Below are 5,954 nucleotides of genomic sequence, written 5' to 3'. Positions count from 1 at the left end.
GAAAATGGATGATATGTTTTTCTCGTTCAACGGAGACAGCAACACTGCCTCCCCGTGGACGGAGGAGGAACGAGCCTTAGACACGTGACACCAGCATTGTCTCACTCTGAACACTGGGGGGCACCATTTCACATTATGCTTTGGAAATATGTCTCGAAACAAATGATCATTCTTGTGGCTTGGGCCAACGTGGTGTTGTAGTGGTTGAAGTGGGTTCGAACCTTGAACAACCAAAACACAAACTTGACGAGACATCACGTGACGATTGAAGTTTTGCTGACGCGTATTTAGGAGCAACTGTCATGCTTCGGACTTTCTAATAATCACTTTGTCTTATTGAGGCGCACAGCAGCGTCAAAGTATTCAGGATCAGCTCCCAGTCTTTGACGCGGTACATTTTTGACACCAACACAAACTCTTTTGAAAACGGCCTACTCACCACTAGAGGGAGCCACAGGTGAGTTTATAGCTGCGTACTGCACACGGGAGGTTCCTCACTTCTCCTCGATAGCAACAAATCATCACGGAAACTCAAAACATATCCACCATTTGGATGTTTTTGGAATGTGGGCCGAAAATTCCTTCTCCCCTGAGAGTCACATGTTCGAAATAACGCTTGAAAGTCGTCCTCACAGGACTGTTTCAAGATTCCACAAGATGGCCTAAGAGTGTTGAATCACACTTCTGAGGTTCAATGTTCGAATCTTGGCCCCAGTTTTCATAAAAAAAAAAAGGGAAGATTGCCTCCTTCCGCAGCACAACTGAGTGTGTTTTCCCCCCACCTATCAGTAGGGGGCAGTGTGACTTCACACAAGACGAGCCCCTCTCCTCATTTCTAATCATAAAAAGATGTTTGGAGGCCAACAAAAATTTGCGGAAGCTCAATATCTTCCACTTTTCTAACTTACGCCTGCAATTCAAGCCTTTTATTATCCAAACGCAAAACAAAACAATCATTTTGCCTCTCAAGTGGATTTTCTCCAACTTTATTGGAACTTACAATCGCGTCAGAGGTGGAATAATATTTCGTTGTCGTCAGCACGAATGTTCAGATGCTCCTTTGAAAGCCGAGCTTCCATCTTTATTTTGGACTTTTTTGATGGAAGATGCTTGATTTTGGGTACTTTTTGGCTCACCTTGTCTGAGATGGTGGGCATCCCATCCCGCAAGCACGACGCCATCTTGCCGCTCGCATTTTATGCGTTTGACATCTTTGACATGTCATGATTGTCATCCACCAGCCGCAAAGATGTGGCATCGTTATTGCAAAAGCCATCCGAGGGAGACGAACGGAACGGAACGGAACGGAACGGAACGGAACGGGAAGCCTGGCGGGTCGTCTTTCAGTGCTCCACATTTCTTAGATGACAAAAGAAGACACGAGGAAGGTGGAGGTGAACAAAGAAAAAAAAATAGGCTCAAATTCTACTCTTTTTAACTCATTGACTTTTGCTATCCAAACATGGAACGATTAAAAGTCTTCTTTTCATCAGGGGAAAAAAAATGTTTCAGTTTTGCAACCATTAGGATGAGAATATAGCAAAGTTTCATTATTCACAAATCTATGTAGAATTGTGAGTAATTGAGCTTTTTTTTTTTTTTGTGGCCCTGGTTGATTTCTCATACTCTGCTGCCACCTGCTGGCCGTTTGTGTAATAACTACCATTGCTTCACCCGTTCTCTGCAGTTAAGAGGCTGCATCAAAGCTTTCTGTATGTTCTGTCTAGCATAAAAAAAACAAAAAACAAAACGTATATAATTGCGTCTTTGGGACACTTAAAACATTTCAAATAGAACGTATTTCTACGTTTTTGGGAGTAAATGAGTTAAAGGGGCCATTGGGGGCACAGCATGAACTTGGAAAAAGAAAGTCCTGATTTTTATGCATTTTTAACCAACATTCAATCAGCGACCATAAAAAAAAAGTTCCTTCCAAGTCAGCAAAAATCATCACGAGGTCATCCAATTATTGACTGCGCTTGTGTTGTTATTTGTTTAGATTTTTTGAAAGCCCACCTAGCGCTTGAAGTTGGAACTCCGTTGCCGGGGCGACGCTCATCGCGCACGTGAGGAATCTCCAAATGGAAAGAAATGAAAGCAAACGTGTGAGGCGTGAAACACGTCACAGATACGAGCTAGCGAGATACGAGCTAGCGAGATACGAGCGAGCTAGCGAGCGAGCTAGCGAGCGGCCGCTTTCTTTTCTTGCCAACTCGTCCTCATTAGCGCGCCGGCCGTTGCGCCTCGCGGCAAACCAACAACACCTGTCCGAGCTCCTGCCTCACACCTTTCCCACTAATGAGCACGCACCTTACACCTTATTTACTCGCCTTTTTAAAAAAAAAAAATTTTTTTTATTGCGAAATCAGGGCAGCTTTTGAACAGCTGTGAGATAACAAACGTCTGCCATCGTTGACAGTATGACAAAAAAAAAAAGAAAAAAAAAGCTTCTGAATGTTTTGAAGTCGGTTTCCAGGATGTTATCGTGCAAAACAAATTCCATCCTTTGCTGATGTCATACGCAACGTGACAACACGCGATCATCTAATAATCGTGTGCTCATGAATGTCATTCACAATCCAAAACATGAAAAAGACTTTTTTTTTTTTTTGTGTGCCTGTATTCATTTTCGTCAAATGTCATTACTATGATCACGTCATCAAAATAAAAAGTTAGTAGAAGAAAACAGTCAAATCCAAATGTTGCTCACATAAAAATTTGAGTCAAAAGTTTCAATATTGTCGCATGACAAATAGTTTTTATATGTAGCTGAGAAGTGGCACGATAACACAAATGTGTTGAAATGTGTGATGAGTCAGTCGGAATTGCATCGTCAAAATATGATGAGAGGACTGTTTGGTGGAAATGATAAAAATACAAAACAAAAATGTTATTATATTCATCAAAAAAAAAAAGACATAGTATATAATATAAATGACTTGAATGTTACCAAATATAAATACATGAAATGAGTGTAAGTAACAGAATCAAGCTGAAATAATATGAAAATATTCAGAGAAAATAGCCAAATTATTTTGAGAATTTTTGAAAGAAATACTTTTATAAGTGGAGGCGAAGGCTTCATTTCATCCACTGACAAGTTTTGGGAACAAAACTTGTGCCTTGAAAACGCAACTGCAATTGAATGCGACGTGCTGATTGGTGATCGTTTGTCATCAATCACTTGACGGCCTTTTTTCTTTTTGCAGTTGGCGTCAGTCCTGTTGACTTTTTGCCGTCTGTCCGTCTTCCTCGCGCTTCAAACTTGTTTTTTGTTCGAAGCGATGCTTGCTAATTGTCGACTTTTGTGCTATTTTTGTCATCAACACGGCGGCGAGATTTGCAATTACCTGATGGGAATAACACAATAAGTCACCGTGAGGGAATGACAAAGATCATTTTGGCCACAAAAGAGTCAAATCAAGTGGAAAGCAAATGAAAGCGCGGCAGACTGACAGCCAAGAAGATTTGAACAGACAATTATGTGCTCCAAGATAAAAGTGCCGCATTGGCGCCAACTTCCCCTTTTTGTCATTTTCGCACAAACTCGAGAGAAGCCAAACAACTAACAAACTCGCTTTATATGCTAATCGTGCGCGCGCGTGTTATTTATTGTGGCCGTGCAAGGTTCATTTATTGAGGCAATTAAAGACGTTGACAGACGCGTTCAAGGGCAATGGGACACTCCAGCCTCACCAGGAGGAAAAAGGTCCCGCGTTTCAAAGTGAATTGGCACACGTCACTTTTCCTCACAAATGTCAATATGGTGAGAATCATTTGTTCATTTTTTGCATTCACAAATCAACGTTGGCTCTTCAAAACATGTTTTTTTTTGCTCTACTTGTCTTTGACTACTTCTGACAGTGACGATTGGAAGTTGCAACCACTGCGCCCCCCAGTGGCCGACGTAAAGATCGCAAGTGGCACAAGCGACAAACCTGTTGTCAATGGTCCTTAATTAGGTCGTCGCCATTTTCTTCGAGCAACAAAACATCTTCTGAGGCCTGTTAAAAACAAAACAAAAAGACTTTCTGGACGAACAACTTCCAGCTGAGTGTGTGAACCTTTCAAATGACTTTTTGGAGAACATTTATTGATCCCTCCTTGACGATGGCGTTTTGTTTGGGCCGAAGAATCCAGTTTTTGGAAGTTTGAAAATTCAAAGTCAGGAAATCTCTGCTGTTCTTCAGATCTGCTAAGCACACTACAAGGTAAGATGTGGATCAGGATTTCATTTCAATGATTTAGAGCAAAAGTTTTCGTTTGTGCCACAGATGATGAAATCGCAGTACGAGGACGAAATGCAACCGGTGAAAAAACACAATATCGAAATGCCCGATTTCAAGTCATCTTTATTTCTATAGTGCGTTCAAACATTTCAATAGAATCTAGCCAGGTTTTTATTTACAGCAGTTTTCAAAATAATACAAAGACATTTCACCCCAGACAATATAATACAGTAAACAAATCAAATACGTCAATAATCATGTGTAAGATGTCACTTTTATTTTCACTCTGTACTTTTTTTTTTTTTAAAGTAATTTGATTCTTGTAAAGTGCGTTTCATGAAATGCACTTATACAAGTCACATATTTGACATCAGAAAATCAAACTAACAGCCATCATTTTGTGTCGCCATAAAAAGCAAGTCAAGCGGATTGACGGCCAATCGTCTTCAGCAAAAAACAGACACAACTGAAACGTCCGTCTCAAGACAAATTGATGTTCTTGTCCTCAATCAATCTGTAAATGCTGCCATCTTTATTTCCTTTTGAAATACCGTGCTTTTATTTTGACATATCAAACCGGAAGTTGTTTGAGTTTAGGCACTGGAGACTCGCATGCAATTAAAAGGCAGAGAGAGCAGAAGTTTTTCCGTCGTATGAGAAAGTCCAACTAAAACAGTCATTTGGTCATCAAATTCATTCTGGACAAAATCACTTCTTACTGCTGAAAATGCTTCAATGAGTCAAGAGTCCCTTTTAAAGTTGTTGTGATTGTGAATGCGATCAATCTGTCGGTCAACGTTGCAGGGTCACGTGACCTTCTACGGGGATTCGTTTGTGGGCTCAACAAGCCGGTGCAACGGGATGTGTGAGGTCGAGATCTGAATCATTGACCTCGTCGTCCGTCCGTCCGTCCGTCGATCGAGTGGCTCCGTTGCACTTTGAAATCAAAGTGAACATCTGCAGCCGCTGGAATGAGGATCACGTTTCGTCGACGTGCCTGCTGAGAGTTTTTGTTGCCAGGTTACCAGAGCGGCTTTTCCGCATCAACATGCGGCGACTGCAGGAAGAACTTGACTTGCTGCGCATGCTCATTCTGTCTTTGGAGCGTTTTGCTAGCAAAAACCTTTTTCGATGGTTTCAAAAAACAAATACTGGACAAGTCTTTGAATTTTTTTCACCCACCAAATCAACTTGGTCAGCTGGATTGCCATGACGTGACATGTACACTTTTGCAACACGTCACGTTGACGTTCGTATTCCTGATTGTGGCCATGTACGACATATTAGCAGTGTCGGTTTGATTCCGGCCTGCTTCAAGCAACAATCCAGCAAAGACCGTTTGGATCACAAAAAGCACTTTGGAACTTGTCAGCATGCAGTCATGCTTGACCAGCTCCCATTCAAGGCACACATTTGTTTGTTTTTTCTCTCCAAACCGCTGCACGTCTTTTTGGGGACATTTCAAGGAATGAATGCACATGAATCAACAATGTGTGTGTTTTTTTTTTTTTTTTTAAACTACAGTATCGTAGTATACACAAAACGACACATTGGCTGGATTTCTAGTATTCGTTATGACATTTTTCACTTCCAAGCTTTACTTCAAGAACATTTTGTTTTAGTGAATTCCAGTTAGCTGCAACAGAAAGTCTTGAGACCGGCAAACTTGGAGTGAAAAATTCCATAACAAGTCAATGGACCACTTTTTTTTTTTTTTTTTTTCAG

General features: G+C 41.0%; 1 protein-coding gene across 1 annotated transcript in view; it reads left to right on the top strand.

The window, feature by feature from the left end:
* The first annotated feature begins 3,661 nt into the window (after nt 1–3,661).
* LOC144005951 (uncharacterized) overlaps nt 3,662–5,954 on the top strand; it is a 136,903-nt gene continuing 134,610 nt past the window's right edge. The window contains exons 1-2 of the mRNA XM_077504472.1: nt 3,662–3,766; nt 3,865–4,211. The gene's annotated coding sequence lies outside the window, so the exon portion shown is untranslated. The remainder of the gene's footprint in view (nt 3,767–3,864; nt 4,212–5,954) is intronic.

The sequence above is a fragment of the Festucalex cinctus genome, chromosome 18 (genome assembly GCF_051991245.1).
Source record: "Festucalex cinctus isolate MCC-2025b chromosome 18, RoL_Fcin_1.0, whole genome shotgun sequence".
Lineage (NCBI taxonomy): Eukaryota > Metazoa > Chordata > Actinopteri > Syngnathiformes > Syngnathidae > Festucalex > Festucalex cinctus.
This window is presented reverse-complemented; position numbering and strand designations above follow the sequence as displayed.